This window comes from Lontra canadensis, unplaced genomic scaffold (genome assembly GCF_010015895.1).
Source record: "Lontra canadensis isolate GAN:19392208 unplaced genomic scaffold, GSC_riverotter_1.0 scaffold42, whole genome shotgun sequence".
NCBI classification, from domain to species: Eukaryota; Metazoa; Chordata; class Mammalia; order Carnivora; family Mustelidae; genus Lontra; species Lontra canadensis.
This window is the reverse complement of record NW_022631036.1, coordinates 1,117,183-1,140,952: the sequence shown is the minus strand read 5'-3', so window position 1 is coordinate 1,140,952 and position 23,770 is coordinate 1,117,183.

Here is a 23,770-nt window from a genome sequence, read left to right as displayed (position 1 = left end):
CATGTTAATAGGGGAAGGCTATGTATGGGAACTCTCTGGACCTTCTTCTTAATTTTATCGTGAACCTAAAACTACTCTAAAAAATAAATCTTTAAATATTGAAAAAAGACAAAAAGAAAAGAAAATGGCCACTTATAAATAAACTTCTTTTATAAATTGTTTATTCATATTTTGGGGATGCTAGTTTTTTATAGAAATATTACAATTTTCCTATTGATTTAAATATTTTCTATATAAAATATTCGCTTTATTGCTATTTTCACTATTTTTGCTTGTTGTTTACTCATTAATGTAGATTTTGCTGTTTATGTAGTCAATTCAGTATTCTCCTTTATGATTTTTTTCAGTTGATTTTAACCTTTCCTAGCAAGGGCTTTCCTAGCCATAAATCGGATAAATCTTTAGCTATCTTTCCTTCTAGTATTTTTATGTTTTTGATGGACTCATATTTAATGCTTTTATTCACTTGAATTTATTTTGGCATGTCATGTGAAGAAAAGATCTAACTTGACTTTTTTTCTCCCAAGAGTTAAGCAGTTTTCAATAATAAAATATTCTGCATTATATGGCATTTCAAGACAAGATTGACAAAAGGAAGTTGAGATAATGTTTCTGATGAAATAAAGCCTTATAATGTAATTTGGAACATGAGTGAAGGGTATGGAGGAGGATGCGGGGGCAGTTTAAGGCCAAGTATGAGACAGGCCTTGGAAACAGGAAGGGTCTCATTTCTGGAAGTATCTTCAGGCTCGTGCAGGTGCAGATAGAAAAAGCAGGCATGTACTTTATAGAACCTCTCAACCCCAGGAGCCTTCACACATAACAGGATTACTTGAGCAATGCCTAGGTATGTTGCCACTTCCATCCTTGTAGAGGCCTAGAAATACAATAAGGTGAGAATAAAAGCAGATGGGAAAGATATTATTTTAATTTTCACTACTTCATACCCCAAGCCCCATCCTGACCTTATGTTAAACAATGACTCCTATCTCTACAACTTGCTAAATGTATTAAAGCCTATAGGAATGCTATATAAATGGAAGGCAGATCTGTCTGTGAAAATCTGGGCTGTTATCATTAAGATGTGCAATTCACATGTATATTTAAAAGTTGGGGTGATTTTCCAGTAGGAAAGGAGTCACTGATGAGGCGATTCCATTCACCACAGAAGAGGATCAAGAAGTTCAGTGCAAATGACAGGGGACTGCCTTCACTTAACAGATCCGGATTTTATTGGGAAACTCAAGTACAACACTTAGCATCACTTGCCAAGGACCTCTGTGTAGTTTGGTAGGACAGGTAAGCTGACATGCCCATGCATAGTACTGGGAAATTTGCCCTGTGCCCTTTTTAGTCATTATAACAGAAAGACTTAACTTCTTACAATATCAGCACTGTCATTTTGCAGAATTGAGTGCATCAGCAAAAAAAGAAAAAAAAAAAGAAGAGAGAGAGAGAGAGAGAGAGATTGGAAATTTGCAGCTGCACAGACAAGAGCATACACATACATGTTTGGCTCGGCCTTACTGATGAGATCTTGACTTGGAAAAAAAACAGTTTTGTAATTCATACAATTTAAAAACCAGACCAGAAAACATCACTAAATAAGGAGTTGTCACAGAAACATAACAAATCCTTAGGTTACCCAGCCACAGCCTATATACAAACTATCCAGACTCTTCTCTAAAAAAATGATGGAATGTTCAAGCAGTACAGAATTCAAACCATATTGTTGTGCAACTCCCTTGTCTTATATTTTGAGGTTTTTATCTTGATTTTATGGTGCTTTTTATCATTTACTAGTTGTCTACTAATCACCATTTCTTAGCTTTCTTTCCCAGCCAGTTTACAGGTCCCTTGAGCACAAAGGCTGCATCGTCTTCCTTGTGTGGCTCTCCAGCCTAAGGGCCTCATGAGTGAAAGATGCTCAGTGAATGCTGGAGATGGTCCTGGTGCTTTACCCACATCCTTCAGTTCAGTCCCAGACAGAAAATACTACAAGCATTTATTCCATGTTGTTGAAGAGCCCTAAAGGATGAACAAGACAAGCTTTAACCATAGTTAAATCATCATATGATGATGGCAAAAATAACTGGTATCTGGCAAAGGAAAAAAAAAAAAAAAAACGATTTGACCATCTTATCATTCAAGAATCATGATCTAATTTGTGGGTTATCCAACCCTGGCTTTCCTCTCCTTTATGAAGAGGAAGTGAAAACAGAGGAATGCAGACTTTTCAGTCTGGGCATTAATGGCCAACTCCTCCTATCAGTCTGGTCAGATGCAGGGTTGACCATTTTCATGAACTCCTGGAAGCTCCCAGAAGCCTCTTCCCTACGTGTACAAAATAACTGAGCCTGGAACTGGGGGGACAGGTGGTTATTTTTTACACCATATTTGAAAGTGTCTACTAAGTTTATAGCAGCAATGTCCACAATAGCCAAACTATGATAAGAGCCTAAATGTCCATCAACAGATGAATGGATAAAGAAGATGTGGTTCAAAGGGGCACGTGCACCTGAATGTTTATAGCAGCAATGTCCACAATAGCCAAACTATGGAAAGAACCTAAATGTCCATCAACAGATGAATGGATAAAGAAGAGGTGGTATATATATACAATGGAATACTATGCAGCCATCAAAAGAAATGAAATCTTGCCATTTGTGACAACGTGGCTGGAACTAGAGGATATTATGCTTAGTGAAATAAGTCAATCAGAGAAAGACAACTATCATATGATCTCCCTGATATGAGGAAGTGGAGATGCAGTGTGGGGGGGTTTGGGGGATAGGAAAAGAATAAATGAAACAAGATGGGATCAGGAGGCAGACAAACCATAATGTCACAAAACAAACTGAGGGTGACCGGCGGGTGGGGGGTAGGGAGAGGGTGGTGGGGTTATGGACATTGAGGAGGGTATGTGATATGGTGAGTGCTATGAAGTGTGTAAACCTGGCGATTCACAGACTTGTACCCCTGTGGTTAATAATACATTATATGTTTATAAAAAAATTTTTAAAAAGTATTAAAAAAAAAAGATGTGGTTCATACATATGACGGAATACTATGAAGCCATCATAAAAAAAATGAAATCTTGCTTTTGCAATGACCTGGATAGAATTATCTCCAATTCTATTATTACAGAATTAGATATTATGCTAAGCAAAATAAGTTAATCAGAGAAAGACAATTATCATATGATCTCCCTGATAGGATTTGAGAAGTAGGGCAGGGTGTTGTGGGGGGAAGGAGGGAAAAAATGATACAAGATGGGACCAGGGAGGGAAACAAACCATAAGAGACTCTTAATCTTAGGAAACAAACTGAGGGTTGCTTGGGGGGGGTGGGTAGGGAGAGGGTGGTTGGGTTATGGACCTTGGGGAGGGTATGTGCTATGGTGAGTGCTGTGAAGTGTGTAAGACTGATGATTTACGACCTGTATCCGTGGGGCAAATAATACATGTTAATTAAAATAAGTAAGTAAGTAAATAATTAAAAGTTATCCCTTCTTGGAGATTAAAAAAAAAAAAGATGGAAATTTGGTGCAGTGGTAATTTAAAGAACTGAGTTGGTCACTTCTTTAAAATATAATTTTAGGGCGCCTGGGTGGCTCAGTGGGTTAGGCTGCTGCCTTCGGCTCAGGTCATGATCTCAGGGTCCTGGGATCGAGTCCCACGTCGGGCTCTCTGCTCAGCAGGGAGCCTGCTTCCCTTCCTCTCTCTCTGCCTGCCTCTCTGCCTACTTGTGATCTCTCTCTGTCAAATAAATAAATAAAATCTTTAAAAAATAAATAAATAAATAAAATATAATTTTATCAAGGTAAAATAATCTCACTTTAGAGCATTTTCATCACCTCAAAAACTTTCCTCATGCCCATTTACAGTTAATCACAGCTCTCATCCCCCAGTGCTAGGCAACTACTGATCTGCTTTTGTTCGTATAAATCTGCTTTTTCCTAAACACTTCATGTAAATGGAATCAGACATACAATATACAGTCTTCTGAGTCTGGCCTTCATCACTTAGGATAATGTTTTCGAGTTTCATCCTTGTTGTAGCATAAATCAATGGTTCTTTCATTTTAATTGCTGACTATTATTCCATTGTATGGATTTGCCATATTTTGTTTATTCACCAGTTGATGGATATTTGAAAAGTTTCCATTTGGGGCTATTATGAATAAGTCTCCTATAAACATTTAGATCTACATCTTTATGTGGACACGTGTTTTCATTTCTCTTATAAAGATTCCTAGGAGTGGAATTGTTGGATCATTTGGTAAGTTTATGTTTGACTTTTTAAGAAACTGCCAAACTGGTTTCCAAAGGGGCTGTATCATTTTACATTCCTGACAGCAATGCATAAAAGTTCCAATTTCTTCACATCCTCACCAACATGTGGTATTATCTGTTTTTTTTTTTTTATTGTAGTCATTTTAGTGGGTGTGTAATGTTATCTCATTGTGGTTTTTAATTTGCATTACCCTATGACCCATGCTGTTGAGCATCTTTTCATGTTCTTCTTTCCATGTGTATATATTCTTTGGTGAAATGTCTATTCACATCTTTTTTTTTTTTTTAAGATTTTATTTATTTGACAGAGAGAGATAGATCACAAGTAGGCAGAGGCAGGCAGAGAGAGAGAGAGGGAAGCAGGCTCCCTGCCGAGCAGAGAGCCCAACGTGGGGCTCGATCCCAGGACCCCGAGATCATGACCTGAGCCAAAGGCAGCGGCCTAACCCACTGAGCCACCCAGGCACCCCTGTCTATTCACATCCTTTGATTATCTTCTTATTACTGAAATGTAAAAGTTCTTTATATATTCTTGATACAAGCCCTTTACAGGTACCTGAATTGTAAATATTTTCTTTCAGTCTGTGGCTTATATTTTAACTTTCTAAATGGTGTCTTTTGAAACACAGACGTTCTTGATTTGGTAAGGTCCTGATTTAACAGTTTTTTCTTTTAAATGTCGTGCTTTTGATGTCAACTATTTTTATATTGTGTCAAAATAAGAAATTTTATAAAGAAAACATTGACCATCATATGCATAATATGTAATTTTATATGAATGTACAGCTTGATATTAGATGAAGTTAATGTTCTGAGGAAAGTTAGCACCAAAGCTTTCTCTGCCGTCCCTCCTAAATTATTCTGTACTTTGCATAGAAGCAACAGTAGCACTCTGCTGTAAATTAGTGGTAAGGTTTTTGACAGCCATGATGAAAGAAATCCACTGTATATCACTGAGCCCTGAAGACTCAGTCTGACACCTGGGCCACAGTACCGGTAAAGTCATACTTCCTAAGCCAAGGTTTATTTAATTGTATTGGGCAAACAAAACTACACAGACACTCTTTTGTCTGCCTTGCTGGTTTCCTTCCTGGAGTGTGCTTCCTGTGTGTGTTTTTGTCATTTTCCTTCTTCTTTTTTTTTCCCCCTGCCTCTGCTGGAGTTGTCACCATGTGAATAGGAGACCCTCAAATCCCCAGAAAACGGGATTCCCAAAGGGTTGCTGGATTTGTTGTTTCTTCATTGTGCTGACAGGAGCTATGTGCCTGACTTTTGTTGAACAGTAAATATGTGTTGGAAGCCAAAGTATCAATATAATGCCTTATGCCTCTGAGGCATTGGTGCTTCGCACAGTGAACAAAGAAGTTATGTTTTAGAAATAAAGAGAAGTGTGGTGTTGACAGTGTACGCAGAGTCCCTTGTCACGTGGCAAGGCAGGAGGGAAAAAGAAGAAAAAATTAAGACCAAGAATTCTGAATACCAAATTCAAAAGCCTCTAAAGGAAGCAGCTGGAAGGATTTACTCCTATTTTTGAGTCAGCCATCAGTGGGCAGCAAGGGCTGAGAAATGGTAGCTGGGATGTATCTGAGAGAGCAGCAAGGAAAGGAGGCAGAGGCAGAGTCTAGAAGGATGAGGAGCTGGAGCAGAGGGTGCAGAGCCAGCAGAGGGGAAGGCAAAGGTGTGTCGAAAGAGCATGTAATTAATGGTGCCAAATGCTGGGGAAGTGAGGTGATTGTGTGGCAAGATGGAAGTGTTGACCTTGAAATGGAGTAGGGGTGCATCCTCTGAGATGAAGGAATAAAAGAAAGGGTGTGACTGATGAAGTTCTAGAACATAGGTGAGGTTCAGTGGGATGAGGTCCGGAGCCGATGACCAAGAAAGAATTCTTGAGATATCTTTGGCGCAAAATGGTGGTTTTTTAAAGCACGGGGACAGGACCCGTGGGCAGGAAGAGCTGCTGCCCCGGGTTTTATGGGGTCACAGATTATGTACCCTGGAGTTGGGCGGGGAGGTAAGGAAAAGGGAGGTTTCAACCGAACTTTCATATGCTAAAGAGGACCTACAAAGATACCTGATACAGGAGGAGGCTGGCACTGGAGGCCTTGCAGGCATCAAGGTTATTTTTCACTTTTAGCAAGCCATTAACATGAAGATAGTTGGGAGATTCTTAAAGAACATCACATCTGTCCCACCCAGGAGTGGGGGTGAGGGGGAGACTGCAAGGTGTCAGCCTTTTGCTTTGTCCTCAGCCAGCCTTCTGCTCCCTCCTCATGACTACAGATAAATTTGTTATTTGGATAGAGTATAAAATTGAAAGAGATCATTCCTGTTGAAATCAATTTTACTTGATGAAGTAGAAGGTCACCTGAAGCGTTCACATAGGGATATTAGAATGGTGAAGTTTTGAAATTATTATTGTTAATTATTAATAATGGTTATTATAGTGAGGGAGCTGGAGACTAGAGAGAACCAAGAAGAAGTTAAAAGCCAATGAGTGAGCACAACTAGGGTGAACCGTACGTAGAATGAAAAAACTGTGTGGTTTTCTCCAGCCACACTTGATGGCTCGCATTTAGGAACAATGAGCAAATGCATTGACTGACACAGGTTTCCTGAGGGGAGGAGGCCCACACAAGGATACAGGGGAATATCCAGGTGGGAGGTATAGTCTGGATGATCAACCGTATAGACAAGGATGGGTAGGAGAGGAGGGGAAGATAGAAGGTCTTGATATCAGCTGTTTACAGGCTTACCTATATACACAGCCTCACCTTAGGATCCCTTAAAAACTTCAAAGCCCAAGCTAAATTTCAGGTGAATTAAATCAATCTCAGGGCATGGGATCCAGACACAAACATCCCTCCTTTTCAAAGTTCCCCCAGGTAATTCTGATATGAAGGTAATTTGTGAACCATGGGGCACATACACTAGCACAGTGTTCTCAAAAGTGTGGCCCCCAAACCAGCACATCAGCATCACCTGGGAACTTGTTAGAATGCAAATTCTTGATCCCCACCTCAGACCTATTGAGTCAGGCATTCTGGGGTTGGGGTTCAGCAATCTGTCTTAACAAGCCCTCCAGGTGATTCTCATCTTGTTCAAGTTTGACGAATGCTGAATTAGGAGGAAAAGGAATGTTGGTCCTGGTAATCCCTTGGAGAGCAGAGATAGGGAGAGAGCTAGAAGGACTGGTATCCTTTCCTGCCAAGCATTTCCAGGCTGTAACTAGCTCAGCTTTGATGCTGGTGTTTTGGATAATCAACCACACATATGTTTAAATATCCCAGAATTCTGTCGGATTTGGGCGCAGTGAGAAAACTTACTATATAGGCCACATGCATAGATTTTCAGTGTTTACGGGAGATAGAAAACAGTAACATCAAGAGGCACAAACCTGGGCAGAGTTTAGAAATGGTGGAGGAGCAGCACCAGGGAGCCGGGGGAATCCTGATTCCATCCCCTGCCTCCAGACCTGGAGGAGAAACAGCGGCCTCCACAGGAGACGGAAAGCAGAGACTGCACACCTTTGGGAGAAGGTAAGCATCGGGAAAGGGTAGGCTTCGGTTGATGGTGGTGGAATAATATTGTCAAGAAAAAAAACGGAGAAGCACTTTCTGTGGAACGATGCCTTACAGAGAGCACGGTAGGAAGGGTGGAAAGTTTGGGGAAAGGGGTTGGGAGTGGGAGGAGCAGACTAGGGAAGCATAAAGCTACAGAAGACAAAAGAACAATGCTGGATAGATTTTGGCGTCAAGAAGGGTGGGGAAAGAGGGCCGGTTCCATTTGCCTTTGGGGCAGTGGCCACGATTACCTTATCAGTATGACCCGCCTCGGTAAAAAACGACTAGCTTCCTCAGCTTGAATTATTTGGTGCCTTCTTCGCGGATGGTCCCAAAGAGTCCTGTCACCACCCCCCAGGGGGCTGAGTCAGCGTGTGGTGAAAGCCACAGGCCTGGGGAAGGCAGCCTAACGGCGGGTGGAGCACTGCAGGCCGCCGTAGGACACGTCGAGGTGGATGGGTGGTGGTTGGGTCTGGTCTTCGATTCACTCTTTCATTTGGGAGACTTTCCTCCTTCCCAGAGCTCTGGGTCTTCCACCAGCAGGTGTGCCCGCCTGAATATGCTCCCAGGCCCCAGTTGTTATCATGAAGGAAAGCCAAATCAGAAGACCTTGAACACTTTTAGATATGGCTTCTGCTGGCTCTGACTGATAAGGGAGACTGGAGGAGAAAGAGAGGAAGGAATAAATCAAGATGATAACAAAAGCAGAAGAAAACAGATCTTTTTTGCTAGGCTCCGAAGTTTGGCTTATGATCTCTCTATGACTCACAGAATTCTGGAATGAATCATAGGCACGTATGAATGAAGTTTTCTTACAGCTTAGTTTATGGACCAACGATTGCTTGGGCTGATCCAAGGCTAAATTGTGAAGCTGCTGAAATTTGTTTCTGATTAGGCTTCATTTGGGGGCCATTTTTTTCCCTCTGGAAATGCTTCTTGGGTTTTTTTCTCCCTATAGTCCGTCCCACGCCCACCCGAGCCGGTCAGGGATAGAGACAGCACGGAGGGTTATCCTCGTCCTCCTACCTAACGTTTTGACGTGCAGTTATTATAGACCCCCACTCTCTGAAGGCTCTTTGCCTGTTGTCACACTCTGCAAATGCTCCTATTATAATTCTTGGGATAGTCAAGATCCACAATGGTGAGACTTTCAGTTGCTTGGACTTAAGAATAACCTTCCTAATGTGGACCAACTGATAAGGCCAAGACACTGACCATCAGCCAGAACAGACCCCGCCTCCGGAAAGCGGCAGGGTGCATCCTGCCCACCCAGCTTCACCATCCTCCCATGGTTCTCTCCGCCCTGCCTCAACTGTCCACTCCCATGGGTATATCCTGGACTTGCCATTGCCATCAACAACGACCCCTCTCCATCCCGGCCACCATCTGCTGACCTTTCAGCTTCTTTCTCCCACTCTAAACGTCTTTAATTCCAGCAGCCCTTTGACACACCTACAGGCTATGTCCTACCCCCTTTTCTAGATCCCTCCACCCCTCATTCCCTCATTTTTTTTTAAAGATTTTATTTATTTATCTGACAGAGAGAGATCACAGGTAGGCAGAGAGGCAGGTTCCCCGCTGAGCAGAGAGCCCTACTCGGGCCTAGATCCTAGGACCCTGGGATCATGACCTGAGCTGAAGGCAGAGGCTTTAACCCACCGAGCCACCCAGGTGCCCCTCATTCCCTCATTTTATCTAGCTCACATTCCACAGCACATCATCATTATCCCTGTGTACTCAGGTGACAGCTCTCATCATCATGAAACTCCCCTCATCCCACACTACAGACTCACGTTTGCATCCTATTTTAATACCATCTTAAAAAAAAAAACCCTATCTTGATCCCACATCACCCTCCAGCCACTGAGCCATTCCTCTGCCCTCTTTTATAGTAAAATTCCTTGAAAGAGTTGTCAGTCTTCACTGTCCTATCTCTTTCCTCCTGTTCTCTGTGGAACTCAGTCTTACCAGGATTTCCCCTCCACCATGCCCACAACGCTGCTCTCATCAGGACCCCCAGCAACCTCCACTGCAAAATTCAGTGGACAGTTCTCAGTGTTCATCTTATTTGCTTGATATGTAGCATTTCTTAACTAATCACTCCCTTCTTCTTGAAGCACTTTCTTCTTGAATTCCAGGATTCCATACTTGCCTGGATTTCCCCTCTATCATTAGCCATTCCTTCTCAGAGCCTTTACTGGTTTGTTCCCATCGTCCCGACTTCTGAATGGGGCTGCACTTAGTGCTCAGGCTTTAGACCCCTATGTACATCAGTCTCTTACCAAGCTCATTTCTTTTCACGGCTTTAATTGCCGTATTTTCCTTGACGTTTCCAATTTTATATGTCTAGCACAGACCTTTCACCTGAACTCTAGCCTCACATGCCAACTGCCTATTGGACATCTCTGCTTGATAGACAACCCTCATCTCGTTTGACAGGTACAAAATGGAACTCCTCCTTACCTTCAGACGGTTCCTCCTACAATTCTTCCAGCTCAATAAATAGCAACCATAACTACCTTTCCAATTACTCAGGCCAAAAATCATAGAGTCCTCCATATATCTTCTTTTACCTCTCAGACTCTACATCTTATCCATCAGCAAACTTCAATATATATCGAGAAGTTAGCCACTTCTCATCACTCCAGTGACTTTCACTATGGTCCAAGCTGCCAATGCTTCTTACTTGAGTTATTGCAATAGCTTCTTAATCAGTCTCCTTACTTTCATTTTTGCTCCTCCTCCATTCAAGCTTCAATACAGCAGCCAAAGTGATTCTTTTCAAACATTCAATGGCAAAGCTCCTCCTCTAGAAACTTCCCCAAGGGATCCATTTCCCTGAACGCAAGAGCTAAATCTTTAATATGGTTGACAAGGCCCTACAACACCATGTGTTTCTTGCCCCCATGCTTCTCTGACCTGTGTGCTTCTACTCTTTATTTTGTTCATGCCATGTGGTGGCCTCCTTGTGAGTCCTCAGATGTATCAAGAGTGTTCTGGCTTCAAGGCCTGTGTACTTGCTTTTCTTTCTGCCCGGAATGCTCATCCTCCAGACATCTGCTTTGTTAGTTCCCCAACTCTGAACATCGTTTAATGCCAACAGCTTTATTGTCATTTTTCCAGGAACCACTATACTTAACATTTCAACTTATCTCCTCATCCTCGGCTCTGGCTCTTCTTACCCCTCTTTGTTTTTTTTTTTTTTTAAATTTTCCCAATACCTAACCACCATCCAACACATGTATGTATTTGTTTATTGTATGTGTTCCTTAATAGAATATAATCTGCATGGGGCTAGGACAGGGATTGTTATCTGTTTAGATTCCTGTGTTGTCCTCTGTACTTAGAACAGTGTCTGGCACATATTGTGTGTCCAATAAATATTTTCTCAATGAATGGATGAATACAGGTGAAAAGAACAGTAAAGGAAGCTGTCATCCATAAAACCTAGACCACCAGTATCAGAAACCACAATCCATTAGGAGAAGTATTATAGTAAGAGGGGTCACAAGAGAGTATTATGTTGCATAAGCAACCAATCCTATGAGAAGGAAGGGAGGAACTAATTTCCTTTTAGCAACCAGATATTATCTGGTGCTTTTTCCTCCTCATCTCATGGCTAGTAGGAAGGTGAACCTCAAATGTTAATCTAAACTCAGACTTAATATAGATCTGGAGAAGTCCTAATATAATTGAACTACCTCATGGCCAATGCCAACACAGTATCCCATTTGAAAGAAATCAGTCTAATATCTAAAAAGGAATTTATACTTTTCTTCCAGTTTTATTGAGGTGTAATTGACACACAACACTGTATAAATGTAAGGCGTGCAGCATAATGATTTGACATGTATATATATTTTAAAATAAATACCATGATAAGGTTTAATATCCATCACCTAGTGCAGTTATAAATTTTTTTTCCTTGTGATGAGAACTTTTAGGATCCACTCTCTTAGCAACTTTCAAATATACCATACAACATTTTTAACTACATTCATCATGTTGTTCATTACATCCCCCGTACTTACTTGTCTTATAACTGGAAGTTTGTACCTTTTGATCATCTTTACCCAATGCCTCCCTTCCTCAGCATTCTGCTTCCGGTAACCACAGATCTGTTTTTTGTATCCATTAGCTCACTTTTTTTTTTTTTTTTAATATTCCACATGTCAGTGAAATCATATTGTATTTGCCTCTGTCTGTCTTATCTCCTAGCATAATGCTCTCAAGGTCCATTCATGTCACAAATGGCAGGATTTCCTTCTTTTGAATGGCTGAATAATATTCCTGTGTGTGTGTGTGTGTGTGTGTGTGTGTGTGAGAGAGAGAGAGAGAGAGAGAGAGAGAGAGACAACTTATTTATCCACTCATCCATTAATGGACAATTGGGTTGTTTCCATGTCTTGGTTATTATAAGTAATGTTACCGTGAACATGAGGATGCAGTTATCTCTTTTCTGTTGTGATTTAATTTCCTACTGGTATATACCCAGAAGTGGAATTGCTGGATCAAAGGGTAGTTTTATTTATAATTTTTTGAGGAACTTCCATACTGTTTTCCATAGGGGCTGTACCAATTCACATTCCCATCAAGAGTGCACAAGGGTTCCCTTTTCTCCATAGCCTTACAGACATTTATTATCTCTTACCTTGTTGATGACAGCCATTCTAACAGTATAAGATGACATCTCATTGTGGTTTTGATTTGCATTTCTTTGATGATTAATGGTGTTGAACATCTTTTCATGTACCTGTTGGCCATTTGAATATCTTCCTTAGAAAAATCTATTCAGGCTACTTTGTCCATTTTTTAATTGGATTGGTTTGTTTTGTTTGGCGATTGAGTTATATGAGTTCTTTATATATCTTGGACATTAGCCCTGTATCAGATATATGATTTGCAAATATTTTCTTTCTTTTCATAGGCTGTCTTTTCACTCTGTTGATGGTTTCTTTTGCTGTGCAGAAGCTTTTTAGTTTGACGTAATCTCACTTGTTTATTTTTATTTTCTTGCTCATGCTTTAGGTCTCATATCCAAAAAATCATTGCTAAGATTGATGTCAAGGAGTTTACCCCCATGTGTTCTTCTAGAATTTTTATAGTCTTATACTTATGTCTTCAGTATATTTTGAATTAACTTTTGGAAAGTGGTATAAGCCAGGGGTCTGGTTTCGTTCTTTTACATGTAAATATCTAATTTTCCCAGGACCATTTATTGAAGAGACTGTCTTTTCTCCATTGAGTATTCTTGGCTCCCTTAGCAAATATTAGTTGACTGTATAAGCATGGGTTTATTTCTGGGCTTTTCATTCTTCTGTTCCATTGATCTATGTATCTTTTTTTAATGCCAGTATCCTACTGTCTTGATTACCAGAGCTTTATCATATAGTTTGAAATCAAGAAGTATGACACCTCCAGCATTGCTCTTATTTCTCAAGAATGTGTTGGCTATTTGAGATCTTTTGCGATTCTATAAGAATTTTAGGCTTGTTTTTCCAAAATACTATTTAAATCTTTACTAAAGACTCATTAAGAGATACTAAGTAGAATTTACTATACAACATGTGGCATAATTCCTAAAGAATTCTCTTCCCTGTTGAAAGCATTATTTTTAAAATTAAAAGCACAATTCTTTTTTTTTTTTTAAGGATTTTATTTATTTATTTGACAGAGATCACAAGGAGGCAGAGAGACAGGCAGAGAGAGAGGAGGAAGCAGGCTCCCTGCTGAGCAGAAAGCCTGATGCCGGCCTGGATCCCAGGACCCTCTGAGCCGAAGGCAGAGGCTTTATTTAACCCACTGAGCCAGCCAGGCACCCCTAAAAACACAATTCTTATACAAGTACATAGTGAGTGTATGTCAGAGTTTTGTTTTAACTCATTAAGATGATGACGAAGCCATTCAAAGATGGTAAGAGAATATAATGTATATGTAGTTTAGTGAAAGGAAAAACGAATGAATGCAGGAAGAAAATTGTTAGATACAAAACTAGTTTATTTCTTAGGGACAAATTAAACCATTATCTTTGGAGTTGTCTTTTCTACTTTCAGAAGTAATTTGCATCTCTACGAAGCAAAAGTTATTTTCTATAGGTGTCTTAGTCAACTCAGGCCGTCCTAAAAAAAAAAAAAAAAGTCATTGATTGGGTGGCCTAAACAACAGAAATTTATTCTCTCACAGTCCTAGAAGCTGGGAAGTCCAAGATCAAGGTGTCAGCATGCTCAGTTTCTGATATGATCTCTCTTCCTGACTTGAGGATGACCACCTTCTCTTCCCCATATCCTCAGGTGGCAGAGAGATGGAAGGCAAATTTTGCTGTCTTTTCTATTTGTTTTGTTTTGTTGGGCTTGGGTTTTTGTGTGTGTGTGTGTGTGTGTGTGTGTGTGTGTGTTTTTAAACCCCCCTGGTGTCTCTTCTCATAATGGCACTAATTGCATCAGAGGCACTCCCCCCCCCCCTGCATGAACTTATCTAAATATGTTAACCTCCCAAATGCTTATCTCCAAATCATACTGGGGGTTAAGAATTCAACATACAAACTGAAGAAAAGTGGAGGGAGGCGCAATTCAGCCCATATCAATAGGCAAAATACATTTGCATTAGCAGTTTTCTGCAAGTTTAAAGGCTACCCTTACGAATTGTTAAATGGTCTAATAAATAACTGGTAGTAAGTCAGACAATTTTATACCCTTCTGAATCCAGAGGACCTTTATGAAGCCCTATGAGACAGGGTCCTAGAATGGAAAGGAAGTCATTTCACCTTTCAGTGTTTGGAACATTTTTCTTAACGTCATTCATTTGCTTCTCTATAGACCCATTCACGATCCCGATTTATGAGGTCTGAAGTTTGTACAGTTGTAGGAGGAGTGCTCTCTATGAAGAACAATATAACGTAAGCATATAAATGCAGTCCTTGAGTCCCAGCAACTTAAAAAGGGGTCTGTGCTAGTGAGAACTTCATGGAAAATCCATCTCCAGCCCTTTTTGTAAGCAATTTCCTTACCTCCCTCCAAATCTTTCTTCTCTTCTAAACATTCCATAAAAATCTTCATCTTTCATTAATTCTCCTTTCCCCATTCAAAACTCGTGTGTGTGTGTGTTTGTGTGTGTGTATTTGTGTGTGTAGTAAATATATACAACAAAAAATTTACCATTTTAATCATGTTTAAGTGTACAATTCTATGGCATTAAGTACATTCACAATGTCCTACAAGCATCTCCACTATCCATTCCCAGAACTTTCCATCATCACAAACATAAAATCTGCATCCATTATAAAATAGCCCCCACCCCTCTCTGCCCTCAGTCCCTGGGAATGTTTTTCTACTCTTTCTTTATGGATGTGCCTAGTCTAGATACCTCATGTAAGTAGAATCATGCAATATTTGTCCTCTCATGTCTGGCTTATTTTATTTTATTTAGTGTAATGTTACCTTCCCATTCAAAACTCCTCTCCAGCTCTTCTTGGCCCTTGACTTTCTTCTCATGTCTTTCTAAAATAAATCATTGTAACAACTCCAAGCAACTTCTAGTTCTTGCTTCCCATTATCTCTACAGCAAGAGGTGAAAAGAGCCCTTATTAGAACAGGAGAGGAACTGGATAAGATGGTGAATATGAAGATAGTAATATGTGCCCCCTCAACACTTACACTTTGGGAAAAATTGAATACTTCTTTACACTAAGTATGAAAGAGTAATAAAGCCTAATGTGTACCTTTTGAAACAAGAATCAGGAAGCCTTAAGTCAAAAGAACGAAAACCACTCTTTGTGGAATTTCAGGTAGAGGGGACGAGGTGTGTGATATTTGAGGGTTCTAAAGAATGGCTGTACTGATTTTTTGAAAAGTCACCAGGAACACTCAGTCTACAGAATATCCATCCCCTGTCCCATACCAGTTCATCATAGCATCATCCCCGTGTGCCATCTGCTGGGATGACGAATGAAATCACCGCCCTATCAGAACTGCCACCACTTCTCCTTGCCATGTTCCCCTCTCTTTTTACAATGATATTGGTGGCTGTCATGGGTATGGGATACACGGTGTTTTCTTAGCTTATAGTAGCTGGCTTGAGACCCACTCAACATGAGCATCAGAATGCCTGTAAGTCACCTTCATTGTGCACTACCCCTTGAGTTAGAGACGCGATCTTACTCAGAACAATGACTGAAAGAGACAAGAAAAAAAATTGGCAAATAGATTTGCAGAATGTTGACTTCATTCAGAAGAGTGCATTAAATAAATAATGTAGTGAGGCTTTTGGAGAAGGTGACAAGACAAATGCAAATGCCCATTTTTCTATATATAAAAAAAATCCTCCAAAGCATGGCTGACACTCAGCATGTCAAAGCTGCACAGCCGTGAGGGAGTGCAGGCTCTGTGACAGTCTCTGTCCTGGACTTGCCGGGCTGCTGCCTGCCCCAGCTTCCCTGCTGAGGCAAGAGCCACACGGAAGTGAGGCCTTCCCTGGTGACTGAGAACAGAGCTTGTCAACCAGCTGGGAGACAAGAGTCAAGCGCTGGGAAAAGGTGGCAGATGAAAGGCTGGTGAGGCGCTAATGTTATTCCCCCCAGAGGGTAGCAAGTTGGAAGAAAGGCTTTCCTGCCTTGCGCAATAGGCTTTGTGCTCATGGGCCCTGTGGATGCCAGTGCCACTGGGTCGTGGGTAAGGAAAAACACCTGCCACTCAACACTGAGGTTGCTAAAGCCACTTTAATTTTCCAGGAGAATCCCTTTTATGGGGGAGAAGGAAAGCATCAGGGGCATTGCTTAGCAGATTCTGGAACACAATGAGGGCTGTAATGAATGCAAAGTTGTTGGGTACATGGCCTGAAGTACTCATTAATAGAATGCAAATGTTCTAGAAATAGATTTTCTTTTCCATTCCCTTTAGGGCATTCCATGTATTTCTGCTATGTCCAGAGAAACCCATTTTCCTTTATGCTCTGAGCTGAAACTCTTTATTATATGACTGGTTTAAAGATACTCTAAATGTCCACCCAGCTAACATATACACAGAGAAGGGCAAATTCCATGCTAAAAAGAGCAGGGGACTCTGATGGTCAGCAAGGTCTTTACCAAAGTCGTGGAATGCAAATGAACAGACGTGAACTCTGTAGAATTAGGCTTTAGTGCCTGGAATTATTACCAAGACTCCGTTTTCTTCAATGCCCTCAGAGGAACAAGCAAAAGAGGAGACAAAAGAAAGCTTCTAGGCTAATCTGATGTTTATTAATGGCCCCAGGCTCAGTGGAAGAGCATGGAGCTGAGATTCAATAATTACCATGTGAAGCAGGAAGGAACACTGAGCTAATCATATTAGATAAGAGACAAAAAGCCAGAAAATAGGAAGTGAAGAGAAAGACCAAGCATCAAGGTTTCTTATTCCTTCAGCATCTAAACCTACCTTCTTACCCCAGGTCTTTTATGTTGAGAAGAAGAAAAAATACTTTATATTCACACCCCCAGATCTCCCAGCTCTCTTACCTGTAATATTTCAGAGGTCCAAGGCTAGATAGGCAAATAAGATAGGGGTTTTCAGAGTGAACTCTCTGGTTTCCTCTGCCCTCCTTGACCAGGGAGCGTATGGACCTTGAACCTGCTCCTTCCCCTGTTCCATGCTCCTTTACAAACACTTAAACTGATGTACCTGAAGAAAGACTTACTGAGGCAGGATCTTCACTCCTGCCGCTAAACTTAAACTTCCCATTAAGGAAAGACCCAAATTTATGAGGCTCCCAAAGTCTCTTCCTTTCAGAGTTGGGAATGAATGTTATCATTTAACAAAATAGAAAATCTTAGCTAAAATACCATATTTTTCTGTTTCCTACTGTTCTGTAAATGTTAGTCTTGTTGCTAATTGCTGGATCTCTTGCTGACCGGTGCTTCAAAGGAAGCTCCCATGTTCAAGCTCAGATACTGCAGGCTGAGATGCTGTGGTGCAGGGAAGATTAGGCCACAAGTGGATTTCATGGGTAAGTAGAAGCAGTGCGGTGTGACAGGACAAGCACCTGACTCAGGGCTGGTTTCAGCACGGTCACGAATTCATCCATGGAGGGACCTTGAACCCTTCATACCTCTGTTTTCTTTTATGCAAAATGGAAAAATACATTTTATGGTATTCTGAGAGTCCAATGAGACCATATGTAGGAAAAGTTTTTAGAATTATAGAAAGCCATGCAAATATGTGTTTTATAGTTAACTCTATGTATCAGCTGCCTCACTGGTATTCCCTCCCTCCCCACAATCCCAGCAAGCACCCAGTAGTCACCTACCATTCGCTTTTGGATAGCCTGACCAAAATATATCACATCTAACTCACCTCCCTTTCTCATGGTCCATGTTCCTCTACACGCTCTTAAAAAGACGCACCTGGAAACAAAACAAAACAAAACAAAACAAAACATTGAATGGTACATTTATAGGATTATCCATTCTCACCCCTAAGCTCCAACTTCCCAACTGAAGAAAGAACTCAAAGCCAGTCTCCAATAAAAAGCTTGTTTTTATAAATGCAGTAAAAGATTTTAGCATTATTTTTAAAGAATCTTAACATGGTTGAAATAAATATACATTAATCATAAAATCTGTTATCAAAGTAACACCTCATCTTGTATTGTTTCACATGCCTAGACTTGAAAGAAAGGAAAAAAGTTGGATGAGAATAAGAGCTAAAATTTATTGAACATCACTATGAGCAAAGCACTCTGCTAAGTATTGTCAGATCTAAAGTTAAAAGCACGACTCATTCAAATATAAAGGAAGCACATGTCAAAGATTTCTTAACTTCTGAACAGGGGAACTGCAAGAAAGTTCAAAAAGAATTAGAAGATGGAAGTATTTATAGAGACCGAAAAAGGAAGAGGACCACTTGAATAAAACTTGTAGTTTGAGTATAGATCTGGTTCATGTCCTAAAGGGCATACAGGATAATCTTGGGGTTATCTTTTCAATCCAGAAAACAGCTGTATCTCTTCTGGATAAAATTAATTTGCATTTCTCTTTGACAAGAACCATTTGCACTGCTAGCAATTTTCTACAAGTTAGCTTTCATACTTACAGAGTTCCAAAATATCCTAATCAATAGTAAATAGCAACTCAAACAAAAGTACCCACCTAGAGAATCAGAATTCACCCAACAGGTCTACATACAACCCTTGCTCAACACTGAAAAAATTTACAGATTTCCAAATTTTGGATAACTGCTTTTTTAACAGTACTTTATGTGTAGTGTGTGGAAGCATTTCATATTTGTTATTTTGTGTGATCTACACAGTTCTGAAAAGTGGTTATTATTAATTCCATTTACACAGGTGAGGAAACTGAAAATCAAGGAGACAAAGAAATTTGTTCAACATCAATATCACAAAGGTTTATCTAGATTGTTAAAGATGAAATCCTTGCTTTTCTAACTACAGTGTCTATACTGGCCAAGGAAAAATATTTTCATTTTCTTTATTGAGATACAGCATACATATGGTAGAGTGTAGCTATCTTAAGTATACAGTTTAATGGTTTTTACATATAAGGATGTGTGTGTGTGTGTGTGTCTGTCTGTCTTTTGCCAAACACATATTACCATGACCTAGATCAAGATGTAGAACATTTCTAGTTCCCTGGAGGTTCTCATGCTTCTTTCTACTCAATAGCCACCATCCTGACTAACCTCGGTAAACATTGTTTTGGACATCTCTCACCATAAATTAGTTCTGTCTGTTTTTCAGAAAATGGGTCATACAGTAAGTGCTCTCTTGTGTCTGGTATCTTTTGCGCATATTTATGTCTATGGCATACCCCTATGTTGTTGCATGTGATAGTATTCTTTTTGTAAAAAAAACTGTTTAGTATTCCGTTGTATGAATCTACCCAAACTTATTTATCTGTTCTCTTAGAAAAGGACACTTGAATTGTTTCCAATTGTTGGCTATAATTCATAACGCTGTTAAGAGTATTTTTGTATATCCTTCTGCGAGCATGAGCATATATTTCTGTTGGCTGTATACTCAGGAGTGGAATTGTTGGGTTGTAGGTTATATGTATTTTTAGTTTTAGTAAGTACTGCCAAATATTTTTCCAAAGTGGTTGCACCACTTTATATTCCCACTGGCAGTGTATGAGAATTCCATTAAGTTCATGGCCTAAGCAACACTTGATATTGTCACTTTTTCTTAACTATATTGTGATATGATTAACTATTTGTTTTTACTTAAGTTTGGTGACTTTCCTGTTATTAAAAAAAAAAGAAATAATACGATAGTTCTATAAAGCACTATGTTTAGGAAAATGAAAGCAAATAATATTAGCTCTATCTGAAATGAGTGGATGGATCCCAGTTCTTCTAATTCAGGGGCTACTTTAATAGGTGAGTGTAACATACTGAAATAAAATTATGCTTTTCTGATACATTCCCTTCTGTTCATTTTTGGTACCTTGATCTTGGTGGTATTTACCAATCAAATCTATTTGATAAAAATATTTAGTAATGTTAGAAAGCTTCTTTGAATTTAGCACCTATAAGAAGACTGTTAGGAACCTAATTACTACTAGGTAAAGAACTATGCACATTTAAATAAATCTAACCATAAATAGAAACAAACTACAATTAATATGGAGAGCTCTAACTTCAGAATGCTCCCTATACTAAGGAGATGGTGAACACATGGTGCTCAGTAAATGTTTATGAATGATGCCAATTGTATACCTCTTCTTTCATTATCTGTTCTGAGTGGAGGTTTGCCTTTTTTGGTTGATGTTCTGTGTTTTTCCCTGGTCTGTATTAGAACATTTACCTAAATCAAGGCAGACTTGCTAATTTACAGAAAATTTGCAGTTTCTGCAGATGTCCTAGATTTACATTTTTAACAAAATACAACTGTATTTCTAAATATGTAGTTATTTTCATTCCTATTGCACAAATTAATATAATTTAGGAGGACTGCTTCATTTAATGGCCAGACTTTGAGTTTGCTGTCTCTTCCCTTTATTACCATGAGTGAGTCTTTGATAAATAGCTATGATTTGGAGCAGGGAAAAAACAAAAACAAAAACAAAAACAAAAAACAAGCTGCCTGGCTTTCAATCCTATTTCCATTACTTAACTATGTGCCTTTTGCCAAGTAACTTAACTTCTGTGTACTTCAGGTCTCATCTGTAAAATGGGAGTAATAATAACTCCAACCTAAGAGGATTGAGAATAAAAGGAGTTATTATTTATAAAGCATATTAAACAATATCAGACACACAGCAACAATCTACAGGTGTTTGTTACATCAAATAAATTAAAAATCTTACCTCAAACTCTCTTCCCTCAATCTCTCAAAAAATCTCTCTTTGGATTCCTGTATGCCCTGTTTGAATGTCACACGCAGGATCCACAGGTCCTCTCACGCCAGCGTATACACAACATTCTTAACAGCAGAAGAGTAAAATGTCCAGCAATGAGTGACCCAAAAAACACAGGACAACATGCACAGATCACCAATGCACTAAGCTGAGTGAAAGCCAGACACAAGAGGCTGCATATTGTATGATTCCATTTATTTGACGTGTAGGAAAAGGCAAAACCATTGGGATAAAAAGAGATTGGTGGTTGCCAGGGACCAGAGGTCAGAGAGGAGTTAACTGCAAAGGGGCAAGAAGAAGTTTGGGGGTGGAAGAGGTGATGCAACTGTTTTATATCTTGACTATGCTGATGATTAAACAACTTAAAAGTTACAGAACTATCCTTTTAAGAGGATACATTGTGCTATATGCAAGTCCTACCTTAATTCTTTATAAGGGGAAAAAGAACAAAAGGTACCACAAAGTGTTTTACCAAAAATGGTCATTCAATTATACATAAGGAGTCCTAGAATGTGTGCAGAACCATGTCTAACTTCAGACATGGCCAGTTAACTGCAGTTCTAGGAATAGACCTCCAACAATCCCGAAACTGGCCAGTTGCAGGATGATCTTGGAGAATTCATCTTTGCTTAACTATCTTGCAGGGAACACTTGAACTGTGCTATGGTTGTTTTGCATCAGTTACTTCCATCTGGCAGTTAAAGGTCTGTTAAGGACTCAAGAAGGTATAGAAATAGCTATAAGAATGGGCAAGGTGAGCTTCTCATGTCTGATGAAACCATTACTCTGCCTGGTTGGCTTCATAGGAGCTCTAGGTCATTGTCAAAGCCTGGGAACCTGAAGCCGTACAGGGTCTGAGAGCATGTCCTCTTGTCTTTTGCTTTGCTTGACTCCAAAACTTCATCCTTTATCATTTAAGCATTATGAAACTTCTTGTTCCTGTCCTGTGTCTGTTGGCATCTTTGCATCAGTCATGACCCCCATGACAGCTATGAAGTGTTCCCCACAAAAGCTACCTTCAACAGAAAATCAGAGGTAGCTCATTGAGCCTGTTGGGCTGTCCCTCCTTAGCGAGCTGAGTCTCAGATCTACTCTCTAGATGCAGGCCCAACAACTGCCCAGTTCCTGGTCTCTTGAAGGAGTCCCTCCTTGGTTCTCCCCCTCCCATTTGTCTCCCAATCTCCCAAAACCCTCTGCGTCTTTGATTTTGCCCCTCAGCCTTGTGCCTAGGTTGCCACTTATTCCATTTTTCCTGGAGAGAGCTGAAGAAGGCTTTGGATCCAGCGAATAGATGATGAGAGAAGAAAGCTGCCGTTTGCCTTTCTGCCCCTTGTTCTAGCATCCAGAAGAAGAGTCTAATTTTTCACACCCCTCTAAGTGACTGCCTTTTGGCGTGACTCCTTGTAGTTTAGAGCTACAAGAGAGCCTTGCCTTCTTTCTACATAAGTTATTACATAAGCAAGTCCCCGAAGCCTGTCCTACCTTATAGTATCTGGAGTCCTGAAACTAAGTTGAGTTACTGGCATCTATGATGCCAAAATCATATTACCTCCCACCATAGCAAACATAGATTTATTGGAGCCCTCATGTATCTATCTGGTCATTTTTTTTCCCCAAGAGTGGAGGTCATAGACACTGAGAAGTGATCAGAAATGTATAATATGACACCAGTTTAGTAAGAAGATGGGTGGTTCTCCAGAGGTCCACCATAGGTAGGCAAATCCAGCAAATGCTACAAAATCTGAGATTTGCCATTAGGAGACAATAGGACATGGGGGAAGCTCAAGAGAATGGGAGGGAAGAGCAAGGACTGCTTGACAGCAGCTGGAATTTTAAGTTGTGGTTCTTAAGGGCCACTGCATGACTTGGTTGCAACAAGCCCCTCTCCGGACTGAATCCGAATCTGTGGCAGTGGACCCGGGAATCTGTATTTAAAATATCTCCCCAGGGGATTCTGACATTTGCCCAGGTCTGGGAACCCCATGTGTAGAGGCTTCACCAGGAAGAAAGAGCCCCTCACGGTGCTATATTCATTCACACAAGGCTCACAATGACTCTGGAAAGAAGGTCCTGTCACCCCCATTTTACAAAGGAGAACACTGAGGCACAGGGGCGAGGTCATACAGGTGGTGGAACTTGGATTTGAACCCAGGTAATCTGGCTTCAGACACCATGATAATATTTCAACAGAATTATTAAGAGGAAATAAAACAAGCAAAATATGAAGTACGGATTAACGTATTTAAGAAAATTTAACGCTTAAGATGAGCTAACTCTTCACACCTTGTACCCAGAAAAACCCTTCAAAGGAAACATGCTAATCTCTGAACACTCCTCCTAAGGAGGTTTTTATTCCACTGTGTTTTATTTTCTCATTGTGTAGAAGGCCTCCTTTTTTTTTTTTTTTTTTTTTTTTTGTCTAACCTAGATGAACACCATGATGTCATGCTTCTTCGCCCTTTCCTGACCTAAACAGTAATGAAATTGAGGTCCTTGAAAAACTCTTCCATTCAGAGCCAGGACACTAAAAGCTTATTCAGATATGAGACAATTGTCCTGATATTATCTAGTCTA